The following is a 25,922-nucleotide window of genomic DNA, read 5'->3' as shown; positions in this document are numbered from 1 at the left end:
ATTGCCTTAAGTCCAGATTTCTTCCTATCCTTCAAATCACAAAAGTTCTTGCACAATGAATCAAAACCTTTATGTCACTATTCTTGTTCAACAGATTATAAATGATCTCCAAGCTCCTTCACAAATTGCCATGTTCCCAAAATGTAAATTGCCTTAATGCAATAAGGAGTGTTTTCACAAAGAGTAAAGCTCTGTATCTGAATATAATCTGTTCAACAAAAATAGTGACATAGGGGTTTTGAATAGAGAAAAACAACCATATAAGAAAATTGAAATGGCATGCAAATTTATAATACAGGTTGTCCACAGCTTACATCCAGTCATTTAATGGCTGAAGTTTTGGCACTCAGAAAGGTGCTTTATGATCTTGAAAAAGTCACCATCACTCTCTCACAATCACCTGATCCTGATCTTGATGTTTGACAGCTTCTTCTCACAGCTCTTTGCCATGTGCCCTGCAATCATGTGATTACCATTTGGAGTCTTCTCTGATGGTTTCCCCATAAAGTCCATGAGGAAGCTAGCAGGAAAGCTGCTGTTTCCTCCCCTTTGTGCACAGATGGGGAAATTCTTTGTCAGGCTGGAAGAACGGAGGTCAGATCTTCAAGATCCAAGCTTCATTTCTGCAGTCCACAGCAGGAGTTCTCTCCCACATATGGAGAGCAGGGGAAATCCCACAGAAGGTTGCAGAAACAAACTTTGGATCTTCAGGATTTCATTAGTTAAGGGAAGTGATCACATGAACATCTCACTTAATGACCACTTTGCTCAATGACTGAGATTCCTGTCCTAATTATAGTTGCAAGTCAAGGACTGCCTATAACAGATTATTACTAGGAACTGGTCACAAGGAATATTAAGACCAGACATCATGGAATTTATAAGTTGGTGCACTAAGCCATGTATTGCAGCTGGGTAATACAGTCATTTTGGGAATTGGATTGATAAGAATGTATTCTTTAAATGCCTACATATGCATTCAAAGAATACATACATATGGACCAAACAGGAATTTTCATTAGTTTGGTATTTTGCCTGCAGCAAAATTTTCTATAGACTTCGTAAGTATATTTGAGTGGAAGAGTTTATATATTCAAATTTAGGAAATCTACTTCCAATGGAATATTATAGACCTTCCAGCATTTAAGAGAAATAATTTTTTTCTTCGTTTCAAAAAACTAGAATTCTAACAATTAACTGTGAGTTGATGTAGAGGTGTCAAGATACCTATAAAATCCTGATTTATTGAAGACAAAACACTCTTCATTTGTCAAGAATGTTGAACTTCTGAAAGACTTGGAGTTTTCGGCAACCATCCCACTGGCTCAGATAAGCAAATAATGGTTTCTTCTATTCTTTTGTGCCCAAACCTATGGTGCAGTTATGCAACTATACTTATTAACCTTATTATGCCATCATTCAACAATCTATTGTTCCTAGTGTTATTGCTAAGCAACCGTTTGCTTCACTTAACATCAAGGGTTCAAATGCTTTGTTAAATGACTTCAAAAACCCAAGAAAATGAAAAGAAAATGAAATAAGGCAATCAAGGGCATAAATATCAGAGGAGGAACAAATGTGTAAAGGTGCCTTACATATAATCATCAAACTGCAAAAGTGTTGAAAGACCAATAAATTTTAGATTGCTGAGCAACATAAATAAATCAATATAGCACTTAAGTCTTTTAAGTGGCTAACTTGAAATGAGTTAGGAGAAAAAGAGAAAGCAATAAGCAAAACATATGATGTACCTTCAGACATGAAGGCAAGTGACTCATGAAAGTAAGTATTGTGGTTTTAGAATAATAATTTATTTATTTAATATTTATTAAATTTCTGTGATGCCTATCTCCCTTACAAGGTGAGTCTGGGCAGCTACATGGTGACTCTGGGAGGTAATAAATTAGTAGTTAAACCACTGAAATATAGGAAAGTTTTATCCCTGAGAGTAATAGCAGAGATATAATTGGAGCTGGAAGCTTTAATTGATTAATTACTACACAATATTGGATTGATAATAAAATGATAATAAAAATAGAAGGATATCATTAATAATTTCACAAGAATCTATATATAATCCCTTTCCTGGACCAATGGGCATTGCTCACATTCACTCATGCCTTAGTCACCTCCTAAATGGATTATAATACATATACTGCAACATGCTCTACCTGGGGCTGCCCTTAATGCACTCACATTACATCTCAGTTCTGTCAGCTGCACTGGCTGCCATTATGCTTCTGGATACAATTCAAGATGTCAATGGAAGAGAATAGAGGTAGCTCAGGATTGAACTGTGGAGTCCTTAGTACTCTCTGAGCTTGTTGTTTGTTTGCAGAAAGCTCCAAGGATTCTACAATCCAAGGTGTGGTTGTCTCCTGTTAAAGGATTTTGTCGTTGGGCTATGTCATTTTCAGGACTGCCCCTCTTCGGTTGGTTCTGTCCATCCCATTTGGCTTGGCAGGGAAGACATGCTGAGGGTCCCATTGATTATGTAATGCCATCTTTCCATACCCAGAAAATGTGCTCTTTTGGTCACAGTGCCTACTCTTTCGAACACTATTCCTTCCAAAATGAGGATGACCCCAATCCTGCCAAGTTTTCACATGTGTTTCCAGGTGACAGGTTTAGACCAGTGGTGAAATCCATTTTTTTTTTACTACCAGTTCTGTGGGTGTTGCTTGGTGGGCATGGCAGGGAAAGGATACTGCAAAATTTCCAATCCCACCCCACTCCAGGGGAAGGTTACTGCAAAATCTCCATTCACTCCCCACTCTGGGAACAGCCAAAGGTGGTATTTGCTGGTTCTCCGAACTACTCAAAATTTCTGCTACCGGTTCTCCAAATTGCTCAAAATTTCCGCTACCGGTTCTCCAGAACCTGCTGGATTTCACCCCTGGTTTAGACTATTAGATGGAGCCAGTGAAGTTGTTAACCTATGCCAGATTGGTTTACTTGAGTTGCTGTTACATATATTTAATTTTTAATTTAATTTGTTTGGATTTGTATTTTGTGTTTAAATATCATTATCTTGGTTGGGTGCGTTTTTCTTATTTTGCCTTTCTAAGATATTTATCTGAATTTACTCAAAGTAGCAAAAGGATGGCTATACATCAATATTTCTTCTTTATTCTTCTTCCACAAAAACTTTGGGAGTCATAGATAAGACAAATGGTAGGAATTCACTGAAGGGCCTTACAAGCTTTTAAAAATATTTTGTGTAACTATTTTAGTATAATTTGTTTCTATGTTGAATATAGCAATGTCGTTCTTTTCCCAGTTTTATTAAATTTCAGTTAAGTTCTATACGTAAATCTTTCAATAGAGTATTATCCAGAAGTTGAAATGTAATGAACAAAGCACTTTTTGGGGACATAGATATCCTCAGATAGCAATTTTTCTGTTTCAGGATAATTAGCACTAGTAAAATGAGTTTCATGTTTATGAAAAGCACATTGAGTCTTGCATGTCAAATTTTCACAGCAGAAAAAAATAGCTGTGTGAAAACCAGGATAAAGTAAACTGATGGAAAGTGGGTTGGTTTTTTTAGAAGAAATACATTGGTGGTGTTGCTGTCTGCTAAGAACGAGTAGAGAAGAGGAACAAATGAGAAACATTGGAGGGAAAATATCTTCCATCCATCCCACCTCCTTATTTTCCATGTGTTGAATGGAAAGGAACAAACAAGCATGGTAAACAAGCTGAGAGAAAGATTTTATCAGTCAGATTTAGAAGGAGGCACCTATCCATTTCTTTTCTGTCTGCCAAAGGCATCTAGTAAGTGCAGGAGAAGGTCAGAAATCCCCTCCCCTCCTTTCTCTTCTTAAATAATGAAGAAACCCTCTAAGGTAGACCAGAGTAAGAAACGGACTCAGTATAGACATACAGCTAATTTTATTGGAACAGCTATAGTCACAGAATCTCGTAAATGTCAATGTATTTCCCTTCCTCGCTTTTTTAACTTCATGTGAAATAACTAGGGGACAAGGGAGGAGGCAGTCTGAGGCAGTTTTGTAACGTATTTTCAAAGGCTAGTCTAATTTATCTGATTGATGCCTTGGTAGTGGTTCTTCTCTCTGTCCTTCAAAGCCATCCTCTATCCTCAAACAGAAGACAGCTTGCTCAGTTTTTCCCCCTCTCCCAGCTCTCTTGGCATTAGTGATAGTCAAACATGAGAAGAGGAATGTTATCTTCATGCCCAGATGTCGACACCTATTGTTGGCCATTATGAGAACAAATGGACTAAATGTTGGATTGATTTGTCCTTGAATGGAGTCTATCATACCTCCTCCTAGCTGTTAGGGCAAATTTAATTCATAAAAAGTAAATTTAGGATTACACCCCAATAAAATTGGTGGAAAGTGTCATAAAGGAAATTGCTGATTTTGTTATCTCTCTTCCTCCTCCTCGACCTCTTCTTCCTCTTCTTTGCTTCCACCTGAAGAACTGAAACTGCGGGAGGTGGAGTCTGTGCTTTCTCTTTTATTAAACTTTGAAGAGCTTTGGTTTAAAAGTATTATTTCTGATCTCAGATTTGAGTACATTAACCCTGTTAGTTTTTGTGCAGTTTGTGCTTTTATTTTATTTCTGAAATTTGAATTACTATCTTTTTTTTTTTTTTTTACATTTATACCCCGCCCTTCTCCGAAGACTCAGGGCGGCTTACAGTGTATAAGGCAATTATTCAAAACTACGGATGATGTAACACAGAAGCAAATAAAAGCAAACAAGTGAACTGGGGTGTCATATTCTTATTACCGTACATCTTTCAATTATAGTTCATAGTGCCTATTTTATATTTTATGATGTTAATAAATAGGAACAAAGAAAATATGCAGGCTCAAATAAATACAAGAATGAATCATATAGCAGAACTGTGAGAGTTAATAACTAAATTGAACATGAGAAGAAAGCATAGGGAAGGAGAAGGGTAATAGAAATTTGGGATGGATTCATATAGAAATTCACTAATATTCCACCCTAGAGAAGACATCTATGGTAGGTCCAAGGCTAATCCCATTTTATCACCATAAAAGCTGCTTTTGCAAAAAGAAAAAAAAAACCATGGGGCAGGGGAATGTGCAATGAAAATTGAAAACAATTATAGATGCAAACAATTCACGATGATATGTAGTAACTATAAATCATAGTTAATTATGAAGAAATTGATTTCCTATATATGGTATAGATATAAAACACATACTGGATTTTTGTTTCCATGTAGGAAATCTTATGCTTTCATTTTCTTAAGTAGGCAATTGAATCTAAATAGAGACTTCTTGCCCGTAGTTTTATGTCATAAGTAATGTTTTCCAGTTTGTGCATAAAGAATTGGATACTATGTGTATCTCTTTGAAGACATGTTCTATGCAGTTCCTTCAGTTCCCATGAAGCTTCAGAAGGAGCAGGAGAAACTTGAATTGATTATTTCTCCTGACATATTTGTATCAATCATACTTCAGATTTTAATCCTACTGTTTTATAGGCACACCTAATGTATTTTAGTAGGTTATTTGGATATGCATGTATGTATGCATTCATTCAATAATCAGAAGAGGAAACAGCCATCCTTCCACACTTTCTCTTTGTGATTAGAAATAATAGAATATGTTGTGCAAGGATAAAGATTTGATTTCAGGCCATAGTTCATTGCTGCCCATATGCCTTCCTCTCTCAGCTTGCTGGAGTTCACTTTATTTGGCCCCATTGTTCCAGATGTTTCATCCATTTGATCACACTTAATTTTTCTTTCATTTAGTATCAACTTCAATATTGCATGCGTACTGTATACTAAAGTTCCCCCTGCATTTACTAGGTTAAGTAAATTAAACATACAACATAGCCGCTGTTTTCTTCCTGTTACACTAGAGCTTGCTATTTTCTCTGGAGCTTGTCTGCCTGTGTTTCTATGGCAATATTGTATCTGATACTATCGAGTTAGCACTTGATTACATAGAACATAGAATTATAGGGTTGGAAGGGACTTCCGAGGTCTTCTAGTCCAACCCCTTGCTCAAGACAGGAGATGTTCTACAATCCCAGTCAAATGGTAGTCCAGTCTATGTTTGAAAAGCTCCAGTGATGGAGCATCCATAATTCCAGGAGATAAGCTATTCCATTGACTAATTGTTCTCACTGTCAGACAATTTCTCCTTACTTCTAGGTCAGATCTCTCTTTAATACGCTTCCACCAATTGCCTCTTGTCCAGTCTTGTGGTGTTTTGGAAGGTTTGATAAGTTCATTTCATTACACTTTGAAGAGTCCAAGCAGGTTAATTCCAAGTCACTTTCAGAGATTCCAAGAGGTGGTGCCTAGGGTTTTTTTATGCCCAGAAAGGACTGGAAAGTGAAAGAACATAAAAGAATAGAGAGATAAGAGTGGCAAAACCAAAAGTAGAAAGTCCAGTGAAACACAAAAATTGTTGGTGGGACTTTTGATGGACTGTGATTTGGGGAATTTTATGGATTTTGGTAGTGATTTTTTGAAAATTGGAAGCTTTAGAACAGGGGTGTCAAACTCAATTTCATTGAGGGCTGCATCAGGGTTGTATTTGACCTCAGGGGGCTGGGGTGGGCATGGCCAGGTCGATGTCACTTGTGTCAGGGGCGCCTGTGGTGGCCTGAGCATTCTGCCAGTGAAAATGGGGTCCCAAGCTCCATTTTTGGCTGTGACGGCCTCATGCAATCCTCTGACAGCAAAAACGGAGCTCAGGAGGGCTGCACGTGGCAGAGGCACTGCGGGCCAGTCCTTCCCTCTTTCCAGGGTGGCCTCGCGGGCCAGATCTAATCACCCCACAGACCAGATCCAGCCTGCGAGCCTTGAGTTTGACACCCTTGCTTTAGAAGAAAGATGGTGATACAAAGTTGACTGGAGGTGGAGGCTTTTGTGGCTTCAAGAAGAAAGAAAGAACTTGACAAGACAGAACAACAAAGAAAATGGAAGCCTGCTGAATCTGTTCATTAAATACCGTTTACAGTAGCGGATGGGTTAAAATTCCAATATCTAAAACTTCCACTTATTGTATTCTTCAGCTGCTTAGCACCTAATTATCATCACTGCTCTAGAGGGTTCATTAATTCAATACTGTTACAAGGACAAATAGAAAACCAATAAAACATTAACACTGATAATGGCTTGTAAAAGTGCAAATTTTACTGCAGTGTAATCAATGCATGTTCATGACAGCGGATGGCAATACAATGGAGTCTGGCTAGTTGAATCGCTTTTTTAACTTACAGCTTGAAGAGTGTTGTCTTGCATAGCTAAGTGCAGGTCTTAAGGCATAATATGTTGATTTTGACAGGTGCCTGCCAGGGATCTTCAGTGCTGTCATGCATAATATAGATTCCAACCAAATTAGAAAGGCTTGGGAAACTTACTTCTGGCCACTTCTCATTAAATTTTTGACTGTGGCAAGGAAAAAATAATGATTAAATCTTGATGAGAGATATTTATATGTGAGGTGTTTGACAGAATATAGAGGGTTTTTTTAATAACAAATGTATAGCATTGTACACATGTCAGCATTGTTTTTTCCAAGTGAAGTCTAAATAGAATTATCCTTATTAAATAATAAGTAGGTTTACAATCATGTTAATAGTTTTTATTACAGTGTATAATCTTCTATCACTATTTTTTTCAAGAGGTGATTTTTCTGGTGCTAGGAAATAGATTCTCTTTAACTATATTTTAGTGTAAGTACTATATATATTCTTTACAAAGATATTTCTGTCCAATCAAAAAGGGACCTTTTCTTTCAGAGGGATGTCCCTAATCCCCAATTGCTAACAAATGTTGATAGATGTGGTTGATCTGTATCTAATTTTGGTTAATTCTGTAGAACTAAGCAGGAAAATAATATAGTTAAAAATCTTTGTTGACAAATGTGGTTCCTAATGTAAGTCTTAATTTATTCTAGTAGGTCATAGTATGCCGCAGTATTTTCAAACTATTTCACTGAGTACCAATCTAAATATTTGAATAATGACCTAAGGATTTGGGGCAGCACGGTGGCTTAGTGGTTAAGACATTGGGCTTGTTGGCTGGAAAGCCGGCAGCCCAAGCATCTTGCAATGGGGTGAGCTCCTGTCCTCACCCCAGCTCCTTTCAACCTAGCAGTTCAAAATCATACAAATTTGAGTAGGTAAATAGGTACCACTTTACTGGGAAAATAAGTGCTCCATGATATCAAGGTGGCCACATGACCATGGAAATATCTTCAGATAGCGCTGACTCAATGGCCTTGAAAGATAAGCACTGCCCCCTAAATTTGACAATGACTAGCGCAGTGGTTCTCAACCTTTATAGTGTTGCGACCCCTTTAATACAATTCCCCACGATGTGGCGACCCCAACCGTAAAATTATTTTTGTTTTGAATTTATCGCGCCTGAAGCCATATTGGCTAGTGATCTGAACTGCTTGCGATTGCCTTGAGGACGGAGGCATTAAAGCAGAGACTCCTCCCCTATTAAGTTTATCACGCCTGGAGCCAAATTAGGCTAGCGATTGGGAGTGATTACAGGTGGCTTGAGAGGGAGACATCAGAGCAAAGATTTCTCTCTTTTTTAATTCATCGCGCCTGAAGCTGAATTCAGCTAGCGATTTGAAGAGCCTGCAGCTGGCTTGTGGAGTCAATCATTGGAGCGTGATTCTTCGACTCGCAAGTAAGTTCCCATATTTCCGATGGTCTTAGGCGACCCCTGGCAAATCGTCATTCGACCCCCAACGGGGTCCCTACCCACAGGTTGAGAACCGCTGGACTAGCGGATTAAAATTCACAATAACTCCTTTGCTTTTGCTAAGGATTTGACTGATTTCCATGTTCATAAAGAACTGAACCTCCCAGGATCAATTAATAGCATTTGCAAAGAAGAAGCAATGTAGAAAATAAAAATAAACACTCAACTATAACTTAATAAGAATAAAAAGCATAAATAATGACTTAGAACAACAAATCCCCAGGTTTAAAGCCTTGCAAGGACAGAAGAATCCATAAATGATTTTCTTTTAGCATGGGATACATTAATATGATGAACAGAATTGTATATCTTACGTAGAATATATCTAGAAATCTAACTTCATACCAATGTTTGCAAAATATAATTTCCTTTTAATACATGTGAATACAGAAGAATTTGGGAATTGCATATGCTGTAGGATATGCTGATTGTTTTCTAATCTGATTGAATATGCGTTATGACTTATTTAATGTTACTGTTGTATTGTTATAACTAGTAGTATCATTCCTCGTAGTGTATTTAGATGACTCATCAGCTTAAATGATGTCTATTTTGAAAAAAGTTTTAGATGTTTTACAAATCCAAATATGTATATGAATGGTCATTGTTTCAAAGATATTTCCTTACCAGATTGTTATAATGCCTTCAACAATGGCAGAAGTTTTAATGTACTTGAAAAGTTATTTAAAATAGGGAGATATTCAGAGCTGTATCTCCAATTCAAGGTGTCAGTTATTACCTTTAAAGCACTTTATGGCATGGGTCCAGAGTATCTCAGGAGCTGTCTTACCCTAATAGAACTAGCCTGTCCAACCCATGCCGGTGGAAGAGGTCTGTTATGGGTCCCATCTGTTAAGGAATTAAGCAGGCAGGTCAAGGAGAAGAGCTTTTTCTATGTTGGCCCTGTCCCTGTGGAACATTCTAACAGTGATAGTCAACCTGGTCCCTACCGCCCACTAATGGGCATCCTAGCTTTCATGGTGGGCGGTAGGGGTTTTGTCTGATACTGAAGCACTTTCCTTTTTTTTAATTTAACTGACTTTTTAAAAAAATTTCATAGCATTATTTAAAAACATTCTCATTAGGTTTTCATAAAATTCCCCGTGACAATTTAAATTTCTGAAAATATATTATTTGTATCGCCAGCGCATAAATTTAGTTCACGTTACATAAGTGAAACTAAATGGCGTTATAGTGCGACTACAAACAAAAGAGCCTCATCCCAGAATAGCTCGCGCATCTCCCCCGACACCACCCAGCTGTAACAGACAAGCAGAGCTGGTAGCTGGCGTCTCCCCCAAACCCAGTCCATGGTGCGCAAGAGGCATGCGCAGACGCCGATACACGGCGCATTACTGTGGAACCGGTGGGCGGTTAGAAAATTTTACTACTAACAGAGATACAAAAGTGGGTGGTAGGTATAAAAAAGTTGACTACCCCTGTTCTAACACCAGAGATGACAACTGCTCTCACCCTTTTGGCCTCCTGAAAGGGTATTTAAATTTGGTTTTGCTGGTTGGTTTGGGGCCCCGCTGGAGATGATTGAAAGGGTAAGAAGACCTCAGCTCCGTGCCATCCATCGCTCAAGCCCAGTTTTTTGCACAGCTTTAAATATTTAATTAGCATAAATTAGTATTTTAATCATTTTTCTATTTGTCTTTTAAAATCTGTAAGCTGCCTAGAGTCGCTTAATAGGAGAGATAAGTGATATAAGATGGTGGTGGTGGTGGTGATGATAATGATGATGATAATAATAATTAATGGCTCTTAATGGCTTAAGAGAAGAACCATCAAGAAAGAAACTGAAGGTTTAGTACTTACTGCTCAAGAACAAGCACTACAAACTAATGCCATGAAAGCGAAGATACAAAAATCCACTGACAATCCAAACTGCTGACTTTGCAACTACAAAGTTGAAACTGTTTCACACTTAATATGTGAGCACAGCAAAATCGTGCAAACTGATTATAAAGCTAGACATAATCGAGTTGCTAAATTAGTCCACTGGTCACTATGTAAAAAATACAACATACCTCTATCCGAAAAGTTATGGGAGCACAAAGTGGAAAAAGTTACTGAAAGTGAGACAGTGAAGATCTTGTGGGACTTTCTAATACAGATGGATTGTCATTTGGAACACAACACGCGAGATACCAAGGTTGTCGAGGGCCGAAGCGTACAATTTATTGGTATCGCTGTACCAGGAGACACCAGAGTCGAAGAAAAAGAACTGGAAAAAATCATGAAATATCACAACCTGGCCATCGAAACTACACGGCTATGGATGAAACATGTAACAGAGATACCCATTTTCATCGGGGCACTTGGTACCATGTCCAAGAATTTTACAAAACACATCAAGAAATTGCAGCTTCCTGTAATAACACCAGCAGAACTGCAAAAAACTGAGCTACTTGAAACATCATATATTTTAAGAAGATACTTGATTGATAACTAGGACAATGGCAACAACCTGTATCAACCATTAGCACCAGTCAGTGGTATTTGTGACACATTTTTAAATGATCAGTTGACTGGATTTCATATTAAATGAATAAAAGAGATAATAATGGAAAAATTGGTCAAATCAGCTAAACTTGGGGTTAAAACTTATCTAGCAAATAAGCTGTATTTTTCATCTTATAAGAAATTAAATGCCCCAAAGAAGACATAAAGCAACTTGTCAGAATAGCTTTGTTCAGGGATGTTTTATATATATGGACTCCTTACAAATAGCAGCCAGATCCATAGCTTTGGGAATAGCAGCATGATAGGGTCTGCAGCTGTAGCATTGGAAGATGGACCACCAATCAAGAACTAACCTCCCCAGCTAACACAATTCTAAAATTTTTTAAAAAAAACTGTTTATGGAATCTCCTGTCCGTCTTTGTAGGAAATAAGGCTAAAAAGACATCTATGCATGGCAGTCCTGAGGAATTAGCGAAAGAGATACAAGTCTTTTTCATTTCAATGCAAAAACCATGTCAAATATTTTTCAAGCAAGAAGCAGATAAGAAACACATGCTAGAGTTCTGTAAACACCACCAGACAAGGAAGAGAAGGCAAATTCCAAAGAAAATTGTTTTTGTGCTGATGTAACTCTCCTTCCAGAAAAGTAGAAGCCTGCTGAAATTCCAGAGCCCTTGGAAGCACACACGTAGGGACAGATAAATGCTAATTATTAAAGATATACTCTGGAATTCACAAAAAAAATAAATCAAAAGGCAGGCTTCTGCCATCACCCATGTTCAAAACAATGAGAAGTAACTCAGGATGAAGGAAGCAATAAATCACTTGGTGGACATTGATCCAGTGGAATACTTTCAGGAATATTTCTCTGACATATCTTCCCTTCTGTTCATAATGCCAAAAAAAAAATTAAACTTGGAAAGGCATTCTGAATTGTGTATTGCAGACAATTAGACTTCAGACAACATATGATGGATTCGGTTGAAGGCATTATGCTAGATAATGCCTTTAACCTGCCATCCACCGGCATGTCATTGACGTCGGCTCGGGAGTTAATGGCCTCCATGACGGCCTTGGACCTGACAAGTAGTTGATGGCCCTACCCACATTGGGGGAGGCACACTGGATTTGATTTTTATCTCTGGACAGTGATCTGGTTTTGGGAGATGTAGTTACTGAGCTGTTGTCATGGTCAGATCATTCTCTCCTTCGTCTGGACTTTCGGACCGCCACTCAACACTGCAGGGAGACGGGACCAATACGTTGGTTCCGTCCCAGGCGCCTGATGGACCCAGAGAGGTTCCTGACGGAGCTTGGGCCGTTCCCTGAGGATCTTGCCCACAGCATGGCTGAAGAACTAGTCGCAGCTTGGGAACTGGCCGCAGCTGGGGCTCTAGACCGTGTCGTGCCTTTGCGGCCTCTGACCCGGCGTAGGTCTCAGCCAGCTCCTTGGTTCTCTGAGGAGCTGAGGGGGATGAAACGCCGGAGAAGTTGCCTAGAGAGTGCCTGGAGATCCAGCCGTTCGGAGGCTGATCGGACACTAGTTAGGTCTTATAGTAGGACCTACCTAGTGGCATTGAGGGAAGCGAGGCGTTTTTACGTCTCCTCCCTCATTGCGTCGGCAGATAACCGCCCGGCCGCCCTGTTTCGGGTGACCCGCTCCCTTCTTCAACAGGGGGTGCGGGATGACCTGCTACAAGGGCGTGCCGAGGAGTTTAGTGATTATCTATACGATAAAATCGCTCAGCTTCGGGATGGTTTGGATCAAAATTGGGTGGATCCAGGTGAGATGTCGGAGACTCGTCTTGTTGAGACTGTTTGGGATGGATTTGATCCTGTGGCTCCCGAGGACATGGACAGGTTGCTGGGGAGGTTGAATGCCACCACATGTTTACTGGACCCGTGCCCCTCCTGGTTGGTGCTGGCCACACAGGAGGTGACATGAGGCTGGCTCCGGGGGATTATAAATGCTTCTTTGCTGGAAGGGGTTGTCCCTGCCGCCTTGAAAGAGGCGGTAGTGAGACCCCTCCTCAAGAAGCCTTCCCTGGACCCGGCTGTTTTAGGAAATTATCGTCCGGTCTCCAACCTTCGCTTTGTGGTGAAGGTTGTAGAGTGTGTGGTGGCATGTCAATTACCCCGGTACCTGGATGAAACTGTCTTATCTAGACCCGTTCCAGTCCGGCTTTCGCCCCGGATACAGCACGGAGACGGCTTTGGTCGCATTGGTTGATGATCTCTGGAGGGCCAGGGATAGGGGTTATTCCTCTGCCTTGGTCCTATTAGACCTCTCAGCGGCTTTCGATACCATCGACCATGGTATCCTGCTGCACTGGCTGGGGAGTTTGGGAGTGGGAGGCACCGTTTATCGGTGGTTCTCCTCCTACCTCTCTGATCGGTCGCAGACGGTGTTGGCAGGGGGGCAGAGATCGACCCCGAGGCGCCTCACTTGTGGGGTGCCACAGGGGTCGATTCTCTCGCCTCTCCTGTTCAACATCTATATGAAATCGCTGAGTGAGATCATCAGTGGTTTTGGGGTGAGATACCAACTGTACCCTGATGATACTCAGCTGTACTTTTCCACCCCGGGCCACCCCAACGAAGCTATCGAAGTGCTGTCCCGGTGTTTGGAAGCCGTACGGGTCTGGATGGGGAGAAACAGGCTCAAGCTCAATCCCTCCAAGACGGAGTGGCTGTGGATGCCGGCACCCCGGTACAGTCAGCTGCAGCTGCGGCTGACTGTTGGGGGCGAGTCATTGGCCCCAATGGAAAGGGTGCGCAACTTGGGCATTCTCCTGGATGGACGGCTGTCTTTTGAAGACCATTTTATGGCCGTCTCCAGGAGAGCTTTTTACCAGGTTCGCCTGGTTCGCCAGTTGTGCCCCTTCCTCGACCGGGATGCCCTATGCACGGTCACTCATGCGCTCGTGACCTCTCGCTTGGATTACTGCAATGCTGTCTACATGGGGCTCCCCTTGAAGAGCATCCGGAGGCTCCAGTTAGTTCAGAATGCAGCTGCACGGGTGGTAGAGGGAGCCGCTCGTGGCTCCCATGTGACACCATGGGAGGCTGCACTGGCTACCTGTGGTCTTTCAGGTGCGCTTCAAGGTGTTGGTTACTATCTTTAAAGCGCTCCATGGCATAGGGCCGGGTTATTTACGGGACCGCCTACTGCCACCGATTGCCTCCCACCGACCCGTATGCTCTCACAGAGAGGGACTCCTTAGGGTGCCGTCCGCCAGGCAGTGCCGGCTGGCGACACCCAGGGGAAGGGCCTTCTCTGTGGGGGCTCCCACCCTCTGGAATGAACTTCCCCCAGGACTCCGCCAACTTCCTGACCTTCAAACCTTTCGCCACGAGCTTAAGACACATCTATTTATCTGCGCAGGACTGGCCTAGAATTTTAATTTTTAAATTTTTAAATTTAGCTTTTAAATGGAGTTTTTATTATTTTAATTATAATTTTAAAACTGGCCTAATTCAATAAGTTTTTTAAATATTGTTTTTACGTTGTATTTATTCTTGTGTTTTTATCAGGCTGTAAACTGCCCTGAGTCCTTCGGGAGATAGGGCGGTATAAAAATTTGATTAAATAAATAAATAAATAAATAAATAATTTTTTTAATCTTGATGGACTTGGCAAAGCATACTTTTATATTCACACCAAGCCATACTACCAGTTCATTAGTTTCTGTACAAGATCCATTGTTCTACTTTGCATACTGAAAGAATTGGTTCTAGTTCAGAATGCTCCCCTTTGGACTTGTCTCTCTACACCAAAGTGACACAGACGCTGGTAGAAGACTTCTGGACACAAAGTACCACATCTGTGCTTAACTGGACATTTAATTTTCTAATTAATTAACTCCCCTTCTACGTGAACAACCTTAGTACCGCCAGGTGAACTTCAAGAAGAATTTGCTGGTATCCTTGAAAAGATTCTGCATCTAGGAGTCATCAACAGCATGGAAGAGAGGAGCTCGTTTTTCCCGATGAGTACATACAGGGAGCAATAAGAGCATAGTATCCAGAAAACCAATTCTCATGACATTAGAAAAATTATAATGGGTTATAGTTTTAGACATAACCTTAGACATAACCATTCTGGATCTTTTTTGTAGTTTCTCCCATTCCAGACCAAAATTTTCGGATTCTACTTGTGTGTTACAGTGCTAAGCAAAGTAGCCATGGAGAATGCTACTCAGGGTCACATTACTACAGACATCAGCCTGATGGAGTGTGGAGCCCTCAGTGCAAAGACTGTGACCCTGTGCAGAGATTACACTGATTATCAACCAACTCCATTTAAAGTCAGTACAGCTGGCCCAGAAGGCACTGTCACTTTTAATGAGTGGACAACACATATTGGTGAAACTGTCAAATATTACAACCAAGACCAATATAAACAACCAAGGGACTTACAGAAAGAGACACAAAACTAATGACTTGAGTGGGTCCTTGAGTGGCGCAGACTGCTAAACAGTCTGTTATTAACAACAGCTGCCTGCAATTATTGCAAGTTCAAGTCCCACCAGGCCCAAGGTTAACTCAGCCTTCCATCCTTTATAAGGTAGGTAAAATGAGGACCCAGATTGTTGGGGGCAATAAGTTGACTTTGTATATAATATACAAATGGATGAAGACTATTGCTTAACACAATGTAAGCCGCCCTGAGTCTTCGGAGAAGGGCAGGGTATAAATGTAAAAAAAAACCAAAACAAAACAAAACATGGTCTTCTTATCAGCAAAGGGATCAAGGATATCTCAGCAGACTGGTTGGGATGTTGGCTCTTGTATCTGTGCTGAAACAGAAACTGTACCAACTTTTTAAAACAGTTTACGGTTTAAAATCTAAGTGAAAAACACAGGAATTGACACATAAGATTTTTTTTTCTTGAACATAGGACTTTTACAGATAAAGTTAAGAGACCTTTTTTAAAAAAAATCTGAGCTAACTTCTAACTTCAAACTTTCACTTAATGCTTCTTTTTAAAAATATATTTGAAATGTTGTATGTGACCTTGGAATGTTCATGAACTTTGTGTATTAGGTTAATGTTAAAAAACAAGTTTCTATTCTGGATCACAGGGATGCTTGGGTATATAATAACATGTTACAATAATCCTGTTATGAAATGTGACGCAGTTTATCAAACCACATTTAAAACAATTGCTGTTTGAAGTTTTATATTCACTGTTTATCTGACTAACCATTGTGGAAAAAGACAGCACTTTAAACCATTCTGCATATAGAGAGACAAGAAAACAGCAAGCATTTAAGCTTGTTCTATTAGAAGAGATGGAAAATGTATGCCTTCTTTATTTATTATTTAGAGTTTCAAAGTTACCAATTGTCACCAAAGAATGTATGAAGAGATTCAGTATCAGTGAATCACCATTGGGCAAACGCTAAATCATATTGTGATTTGCTCTACAAAATTGAATTCCTCCAAATGGGTGCTGAATTTAGTCCCAAATCTGGCAGCGTTGTGGGTCATTTCCTATTTGGCTGACTTGCTTGTCTTCTTTTGTTTCTAGAATCGAGAACAGTGATGGCTAACCTTTTTCCCATCGTGTGCCAGGAGCACATGCACGTGGCCACACCCATAATTCTATAGGCCCTGCCCCCATGCATGCGCACGTGACCCCACCCTTGTTCTCCCCGCTCCTGGCATGTGATGGCTGTTTTCGGCCTCCAGAGGGCCTCTGGGGGGTGGGGAAAACCATTTTTACCCTCCCCAGACTCCTAGAAAGGCTCTGGAGGCTGAAGAAAGCAAAAACCAGACCTTCCAGTCCCAACGGAAGTTGTCAAATGGGCCATTTTTGCCTTCGGAGGGCCTCGGGGAGGTGGGGAAGACTGTTTTTGCCCTCCTCAGATTCCTAGAAGGGCTTTGGAGGCTGGGAAGAGCAAAAAACGGGCCTTCCGGTCCCACCAGAAGTTGGCAAATGGGCCATTTTCGGCCTCCAGGGAGGTGGGGAAGGCCATTTTTGCCCTCCCCAGACTCCTAGAAAGGTGCTGGAGGCTGGGGAGAGAGAAAAACTGGCTTTCCCCACCACCACCCTTAGCCTTCCAGAGGCAGGAAACAACCTGTTTCCCTACTTCTGGTGGGTCCAGAAGGCCTGAAAATCAGGTGGCGCATCGGAGCTGAGCTCACGTGTCCACCGATACGGCTATGCATGCCACCTGTGGCACGCGTGCCATAGGTTTGCCATCACGGATCTAGAACTTTTGAGCCAAGTCCAGCCAGTCACAACACTAAGCCTTAATTTAGCCCAGACATTGCTATGATGATTTAAGGAATTGCATATTAAGTGTTTCTTAAACCATTTTCCCATGAGCATTTCAGCCATTTTATCACCAACGTGTTGGAGCATAAGCTAAACTTTACAGGCCTCCTTATCCAGCAACCTGTTAGGCATATTATGCAGAGGTTGGACCAGAAGAGGACAGAAAAGGGGAAGCAGAACACAGACATACCATCAGGGGATGTCTTATTTGTGGGGGAAACAGGGTAGAATGGCAGTCTGCTCCAAAATCAGAGTCAGAATCAAATCATTTCTGGGTATTAGCTATTGTTGCATTTGGGAGATTGTATGATTGTGCACCTCTCATTATATATTTGAACGAAAGAGGGTAAATTTATTTCTTGTACCAACACACCAAAAACGTCTGAAATGTGTGGCTTCAAAAGCTTTCTGTTAGCTCTTTATCTGAGTTTAAAACTTTCTCCCTATGGTGCAGCATAAACTGATATTTCACTGTTCATCCTAAAGTTTTGTTTTTTTTAAGGGCTATGAATGTGCCACTTGTTTTTTGTCATTATTTTTATTCCTTTTTTCCAAGAGTTCATAGGAGCTCTAAAGGTTTTGTTTCTGCCCCACTGGAGATGGAAGGATCAGCGAGAGCTGCCTTTTACAAGGAGTGACGGGAGTCATTCCACTTTCCATGCAGCCACGCAGAATGCTGTCTCTGCTGTACCTAAAGCCGCTCTTGAGGATCGGTTTCTACATGTTGCATTTAATCTTTCTGCCTAATCACTTTCATTCTGTTATTTTTACTTGATTGTTCAGGTTTCATTATTCATTATGTAACTGAATATCTTGAAATCAACTCCGTCTTTTCTCTTTCTATATCTAACCATCCGAGGCACCTTGAGTGTGTCTGTAGGTCAGAGCCTCTGGGAGGCTTGTGGCCCTGTGTCTTTTGAGAGCATTGAATTATCTATTCTTTGTGTCTTTCAAGGTTAATTACTGGGAGTTACACAAAAAACAGCCAGCCAGACTATGTGTGGTCAGGGAAGGGCTGGTCCTATCTTTGCAAATGCCCAAGAACAGACTGCTGTGGGTGGCAAGCATTTTCAAAACAAGTTTTCTTTGTTTCCTGACAAGTTGCAGCAAGATCAGGGAACTATAAAGCCTTTGGAATTACCAGACTGAGCTTCGGAAAGTGTATAGTCAGCAGGATTTACAAGAATTTGGGTGCTCTTTGCGGCCCCGCTGTTGACATCCTTTATATAACATGACATTATTATGAATTGGCAACATAATAATTACAGTCAGAAATGAATAGGTCAAAGACACAAGTCTTATGATTTCTGCCCTGAATTTAATGCTTCTTCTCACCTAATATATATGAGGAGAGTGAGATGGTTCACATTTTTCCCTGGTCTGAAGGGTTTCCATTAGGAGGATTATGGTCTGAATTAAGAAACATTTGCTATTGAAAGCCTCTTTGCATACATTGTAATTGGCAAATGCCATTCGGGTTAGGTAATGTGAAAAGCACCAAAATAATTGAGAAGACTGCTACAGTATTCGTATTATGTTAAAGGCATATTTAACCCTCAAACCTTAATTATAATGCTGAAATGAAGAATAGAAAAATGCTATGATTGTTTTATTGTTCGTAACACATTTTATTCAAACCAGGGCTATAAAATGGATGAATTTGAACCTTTAACCTTGCACCTTTACATACCTTCTACCTAAACAGTACTGACATACCTGGCTGGCTATGTAACCAAAATAAACCATGGCTGTGTTCAAATACTGCATTTGGATTTTTTTTTCTAGAATGGGCATAGAAGCGTTTCCCATTCCTTTAACTTGGAAAAGCCAGATAATTACATTTTGTATACATTTACTATGTGGAATTATACTCTTGCTAATTATTGCTAAATTAAACATGTTCAGTTCATACAGCTTCTCTAACAATCTCCTTACAAACAGATCCAAAATAACCCTACTGCTTGGTCCTTTGAATCATTTTCTCTCCTCATTTATGCATCATTCTTTCAACCTTTTATTATTGACATATATACTATCTTTTCCATCCAGTATTCTTCATCCAGTCTCCTCACCTCATAGCTGCTTTACGTTCCAGACCCCTTCCATGGAAACTGTTTGCTTCTTCCTCTTTTCTGGCAACAAAACATTAGGCTTTTCTTGCTAGAGTGGTTGGGTCTCTTTAGCTTGAAATGAATACGTTAAGGATTATATAAATTCATACATGGCATTGATAACATGGATAGGGTGAAAGACAGTTATCCACTGAAATTAGACACAGGAGTTGGGGACCAACAAAACAAAATTCTTTTTTCATACTGTACATAACTAAACTCTAAAAGTTGCCGCCAGCAGCTGTAATAGTGACAGCCTACATAGTAATCGCAACTAATACTGATGTCTGTTTCCTACTTCCTGAATCATAGACACTGCATTATGCATTGAATACAGGTAGTCCTCGACTTACAACTACAATTGAGCCCAGAATTTGTGTTGCTAAGTGACAAATTAGTTAAGTGGGTTTTGCCCCATTTTACAACTTTTCTTGTCACCTTTGTTAATAAAATCACTGCAGTTGTTAAATTAGTAACAGGGTTGTTAAGTGAATCTGGCTTCCCCATTAACTTTGCTTGTCAGAAAGTCGCAAAAGATGGTCACAGGACCCCAGGACACTGCAACCGTCATAAATAAGAACCAGTTGTCAAGCAACTGAACGTAAATCATGTGACCATGAGAATGCTGTAACAGTCATAGGTGTGAAAAATGCTCATAAGTCATTTTTTTTTCAATGCCATTGTAATTTTGAATGGTCAGTAAACAAACTGGTATAAGTTGAGGACTACCTGCAATTGTGCTGGGATCCACATCATTTTCTAATGCAGATCTGTGAGATTCCCAAATGAGCCTAGCTACCACTATGATATACAGAATGCTGGACTACATGAGCCTATAGCCTGGTCTGGCACAGTTCTCCTTAATTTCCACAGAGAACTATCATCTTCCAGGTTTCCCATTCTAAAATCTTCATATGAGGAGTCCTTGGTGCTCTCTGAGCTTGCTGGTTTTCTTGCAGACGTTTCATTACCCAAACTAAGTAACATCATCAGTGCTATTGTACAGAAAATAACCAAGCTCAAAGAGCACCAAGGACCCCTCATTTCAACCCTGAGCTAGAAATATTCTCCTTTATTAGTAAAATGTCCATAATTTACCATTGCTTCTGCTAAAAGATAACTCTGGAAATGGGCTTTTAGGGACTTGGATGCTGTAAACTAATTAAGAGTAATAAATGTATTAGAAACATTTTATATATTTCTTGAAAACCCATCAATTATGGGCAGATCCAAATTAGTCCAAATTAATTCAAATCAGTTGAGCCTGCCCCAAGTAACACTGTTTGTAAAACAGTCAGTGTTCTTATGGAAGGAATGGGAAGTTATATAATGCTGATGATTCCACAATCTGTTGTCAATTGCTGTTGAAAATTGGGTTTAAGACATATTGTCCTGGTGATGAGTTGTCTACTCTTAACATTGGGTTTCACTTCAAATTAAAACTCCTTCAACTATTTTTACTCCATCAGTTAGAAGTTTTTTTTAATTCTAACATATGAAAAGCTTAAACATGTAAATAAATCTTCAGTTTTCTCTGTTGCATGCTTTTCAGCAAGAAAAAAGAGATTTCTGTGATAGTCTGTGAGCTTAAACAGTAAATGATAAAAAAGATTAGTGTTACATTATATGAATATTTTTCTTAGAATTAGAACTTAAAATGCTTAAAATTAGTTCTTGATTCTTGAGGCAGATATATATCTCTGGGACTCTAATACATAGTATATGAAAGGTCATTTGTTTGGACAACTCCTGAGCTTTTGTTTGTTTGTTTTTTGCTTTCCATTATCTCTGTGGTTGGTAAGATAACTTTATTGTCATTTTTTTACTGCAAGCACACCAGCCCACATTAAAAATGAAATTCTGTTGCCTGCTCTCAAGAGAAAGTGTATATCTACTCAAACAAATACATTACAGACATACGCACATGCTATATACATATATAAATATATACCTTCACACACACATCTCACTTTCCATTTTGAATACGTGGCAAAAAAGAGGAAACTTAAGAATTCACAAGGTTGATGCTTATGTGGAAAAAACCTGTGACTGAATCTAGATGTTTTGCTTTGGATACCACGAAGCCTCCTCCCAGAAGGTAACAAGGAAAACAGGTCATGAAGAGGATGTGTAATGTCCCAGACAATGCTGCAGACTCTGCTTAAGCATAGCTTATATGCTATGTCCTGGATAGAAGGAAGTGAACTACCAATGATCTTTCCAGAGTTTCAGAGTTTTATTGGGCATGTTTTGGAAGAACAAGAGGAGCTGGGAAGTGGCTCACCAGGCTAATGTAGCCTGTTATTAACACACAGCTGCCTGCAGTTACAATTACTGCAGGCTTGAGTCCCACCAGGCCCAAGGTTGACTCAGCCTTCCGTCCTTTATAAGGTAGGTAAAATGAGGACCCAGATTGTTGGGGGGGCAATAAGTTGACTTTGTATATAAATATACAAATAGGATGAGACTATTGCCTTACACAATGTAAGCCGCCCTGAATCTTCGGAGAAGGGCGGGATATAAATTCAAAAAAAAAAAAAAGATCTTGAGTCACACTCCCTTAGCATAATCCTGAAAGGAAAATGGTGTCTTGATTCCTTGCCAGTGTAATAACAATGGCAGTAGTTTTCTACCTACCTACCTTTTTTAAAAGAAGTTGGTGTTCCTCTCTAGCAGTACAGAGTATAAAATGCAGTATTTTATGGCCATCCTAAGCTATCCCAGAGAGTATAGGGTCATTCCTTGTTTCTATTACTTTTTCTGATCCTTGTAAATTCCTCCTCCTTTAAGAGTCATGATAATATGTTTTCCCAGTATTCTGTAAGGTCACATTTTATATAACCAACAAGTGATCTGTTGCAGATTTTATTCATGCATTTACTCTTCAACAAAACATTCTTTCTAGAAGACTAATAAAATGAAGTCAAAATGCAGCATCTTTGAACATAGCAGGTACAGTTCAGTTACTTAATTTCTTTACAGTGTAATGAATTCCACAGGTACAGAAACATGTTGTTCTTAATGGCTGTGTCATCCAGCCTTTCAACTCCAACAACTCAAATTGTTCATACCAACCCATTCAGAATAATTCTCCATTAAAACACAATCTTTCCCCAAATGGCTTAACATTTAAAGCAGAATAATAGGACAGAAATAATGCCTTCAATATAGTCATGAAGCCAGAAAGACTGACAATATAAAACAAATTAAAGAGTAAATCATTAAAACAAAAATTGGCCAAAATCCTCCAAATTAGCAAAGAGGAAAAATAGGTTTCCCCCACTTCCAGCTTCCCCAGCCCAAGGAAAATATGGCAAATTTTGTCTCGTTTTCAAATAAATGTTATATAAGTTTTATTTAGTACAAGTTATTTACTGGAGAATGGCTGAAATGTACAGGAGGAGTTCAATTGTTGTATTACTTATAATGTTTGGTTATGTTGAGATTGATTGCTATGTAGTTGAAACCTAGAATGTTATTCAGGTAAGGGTGGGGGGATTTCATGAGAGATGAAAAGTAATGTGTGAACCAAACTTCTTCATTAGTTTCTGGGGAATCACTTTTACATCCTGCATTTTTAGTTGCTATCCTGTCTGCTTTGATTTATTTCCTGATAGTGTTAGAACAGCAGCCCCCAACCTTTGGACACCAGGGACCTGTTCCACAGAGAGAGATTTTTCCGTGGACTAGTGGTTTCTCATGCTGCCTGCATGCTGTGGATGGGGCTTTGCTTGTTTGTGTGGCACAGTTTCTGGCATGCCATGGACCAGGGGTTGGGGACCCCTGTGTTAGAGTTTATATTTGCACATATGTATTCAGAAGATCATGATATCTGCTTTAGACATTTCTGTGCAGTAAGTAACCCTAATAATAAGAACAACTCAAAACACGTAAGTGTGATTAAAAAGGAAGAGTTTCATAGAATTGTTGAGATGAAAGGTATCTTGGAGGTCAGGTAGTCCAATCCCTGCCCAGAGCAGGAATCCTCATACCATTCAAATGCCAAACGACTGCCTAGTCATCTCTTGAAAATGTCCAGTGATGGAGCACTCATAAGGTCAGAAGCTCTGTTTAAGAGCTCTGTGATCCTTCTCCTACCCTCAGGTGATACGGAGAATAAATCTACACCCTCTGCCCTGTGACATTTCTTCATCTATTGGAAAACTGCTATTCTAGATACCATATCTGCTTAGTTACATATACCTTCTGCCTGTTCTCTCAAAACTATGTGGAGTCCATTTTAACATTGTACATTTTAAGTAATTAAAGGACATTTTAAAATAATGCTATGCTAATGATAAATCTTGCCCACAAACAATATAATTTTGGGAAGCTTGCATTGCAGAAGTTTGTTGAGTTCTTGTAAATGTCCTAGAAGTCACCCAAAATGGCACAATTTCCATCTGCAGTGATATGTGAAAAAGAGCTTGAGAAACAGGGCAAGGAGATGCTACCTGGAAAATCATCAGATTAGTGAGGATGCAGTCTGCAGCTGCATACCAAGAGGAGAAGAAAGCTCAGAAGGGACCCTTCCTAATTTCTCAGATGGTATAGGAAACAGTGGGAGATTTGTACCTTCAGACTTCCAAGATACGATTAATGTAGCCTTATAATAAAGCAGAAGTAGTTCATCTGGTATGTTTCCTGCCTAGTATATTTGGGAAGCTGATGCTATCTTATTACCTTCCATACCTCCCATTTTCCATTTCTTGGGAGATGATCAACTTGATATATCTCAGAGATGCAAAACCTGAGGTCTTTAGGTTACCTAGAACTTCAGGTATTATACATCTCTGCCATCCAGATTTTGTGGATTTGCCGAGAATTGTCACCTATGGCTATGCTGATTCTAGGAACTGAAATCTACACATTTAAAGGGAACTCAGGTTGAAAAAGCCTATCCTGTATAGCCTGATCTGGTCTCCCATACTTTAGAGCTGGCTCAGGAATTCTGGGAGTTGAAGTCCACGAGTCATAAAGGTCTGGTTCCCCACCTCTGCTTTAGAGGCAGCCCTAGAAATGTCTAAAGAAGTTATTAAATTACCATTTATGGTGTGATAGAAAAAATATTCAAATTAACTGTATTTTATTTTAATTAAATATAAATTAAATCAGATATTTAGCTTTTGCCCTCACTCCTAATCCACCTACTACTATTTTATGCGTGCCTTTAGGCCTCTCAAATGCCAGGTGTGGTTCTTGGCCTGGAAAATGTGATGTACTCTACAGCTTTAATGCAGTACTTCATTTAGGAGTATTAATAAAACCAACATTATATTATTGGATTGCTTTTGCTTATTTATTTTATAAACAAGAGTGTATACACAAATACTTCAGGATAAAAACCATGGGTATAAATCATACGAACTTTTAGATATCTGAGTATTGTTATTTTTGTCACTTCGTACTGCATTTAGTGAATGCATTTAAGTGTTACATGCACATCACTGTTAAGCAATCTAGGGCAATGTTTGTTTTTTCAAAATTTGTGCATGTGTAACTGTAAAAAGCAAAAGGAGAGAGGGAGGAAGATTTGAGTGTGTACTGATCACAAAGATTTTGCATTCAATTTCAGACACATAATTTGACACTTTAAGCAACTGCTTGGATAGCACATGAAATTTCTCAACATAGGAGTACAATATAAGCTACAACACCAGACCAGTTTTCAGTGTCAAATTATGTCAAATTTTTAGAGAATTCAGAAAGTGAATTTCTGAACTGGAGAGTGGAAAGCAACATGTAAAGAATGTTAGGAACTAGTATAAGCTTTACATGAAAATGGGTGTCTCTATGGAGAGAAGTGTAAAAATGAGACTAAACCACATAATCTCATAGTATGGTGTGTTATAAACCCCAAACTGATTAAAAATAAATAAAAATTGCTGAAGAGTTCAATGCTCTTAAAGATTGGCTATGCCTTTGCTGTGAATGTGTTACTTTTACAGAAGTTTTTTGTAAACTCTGCTGAATTTGAAAGCGATTTCCATCTGTTGAAGGGCAATAGAATGCTCAGTACAGCTTTCTCTCCTAGTTGCAGAAAGATTCAGTATTGGCTACCCACATTTTGTGCATACCAGATGGTTTTCTTGGTGAACTGTCATCTCTTTCCTTTGCCCTTGTGTTTTAGAGTAATCTTATTAGCTGATAATTGTGCTTTCCCCCTCCCTTTTTCTCCCCACGTATAACTTTTCTTAACATTTATACAATCAGGAAATTATTCTTTATTTTCTATCAAGAATGGGAACAATCCTCTTGCTGCATATATTATATTTCCTATGCAACCCTGTTATCTAATTGTGCCCCCAGTGATGAGGT

General features: G+C 39.6%; 1 protein-coding gene across 3 annotated transcripts in view; it reads left to right on the top strand.

Annotated features, from left to right (window-relative positions):
• BABAM2 (BRISC and BRCA1 A complex member 2) overlaps positions 1-25,922 on the top strand; it is a 158,340-nt gene that overhangs the window by 123,232 nt on the left and 9,186 nt on the right. The gene's annotated exons all lie outside the window — the stretch shown is intronic.

Source organism: Ahaetulla prasina, chromosome 1, assembly GCF_028640845.1.
Source record: "Ahaetulla prasina isolate Xishuangbanna chromosome 1, ASM2864084v1, whole genome shotgun sequence".
NCBI lineage: Eukaryota > Metazoa > Chordata > Lepidosauria > Squamata > Colubridae > Ahaetulla > Ahaetulla prasina.
This window is presented reverse-complemented; position numbering and strand designations above follow the sequence as displayed.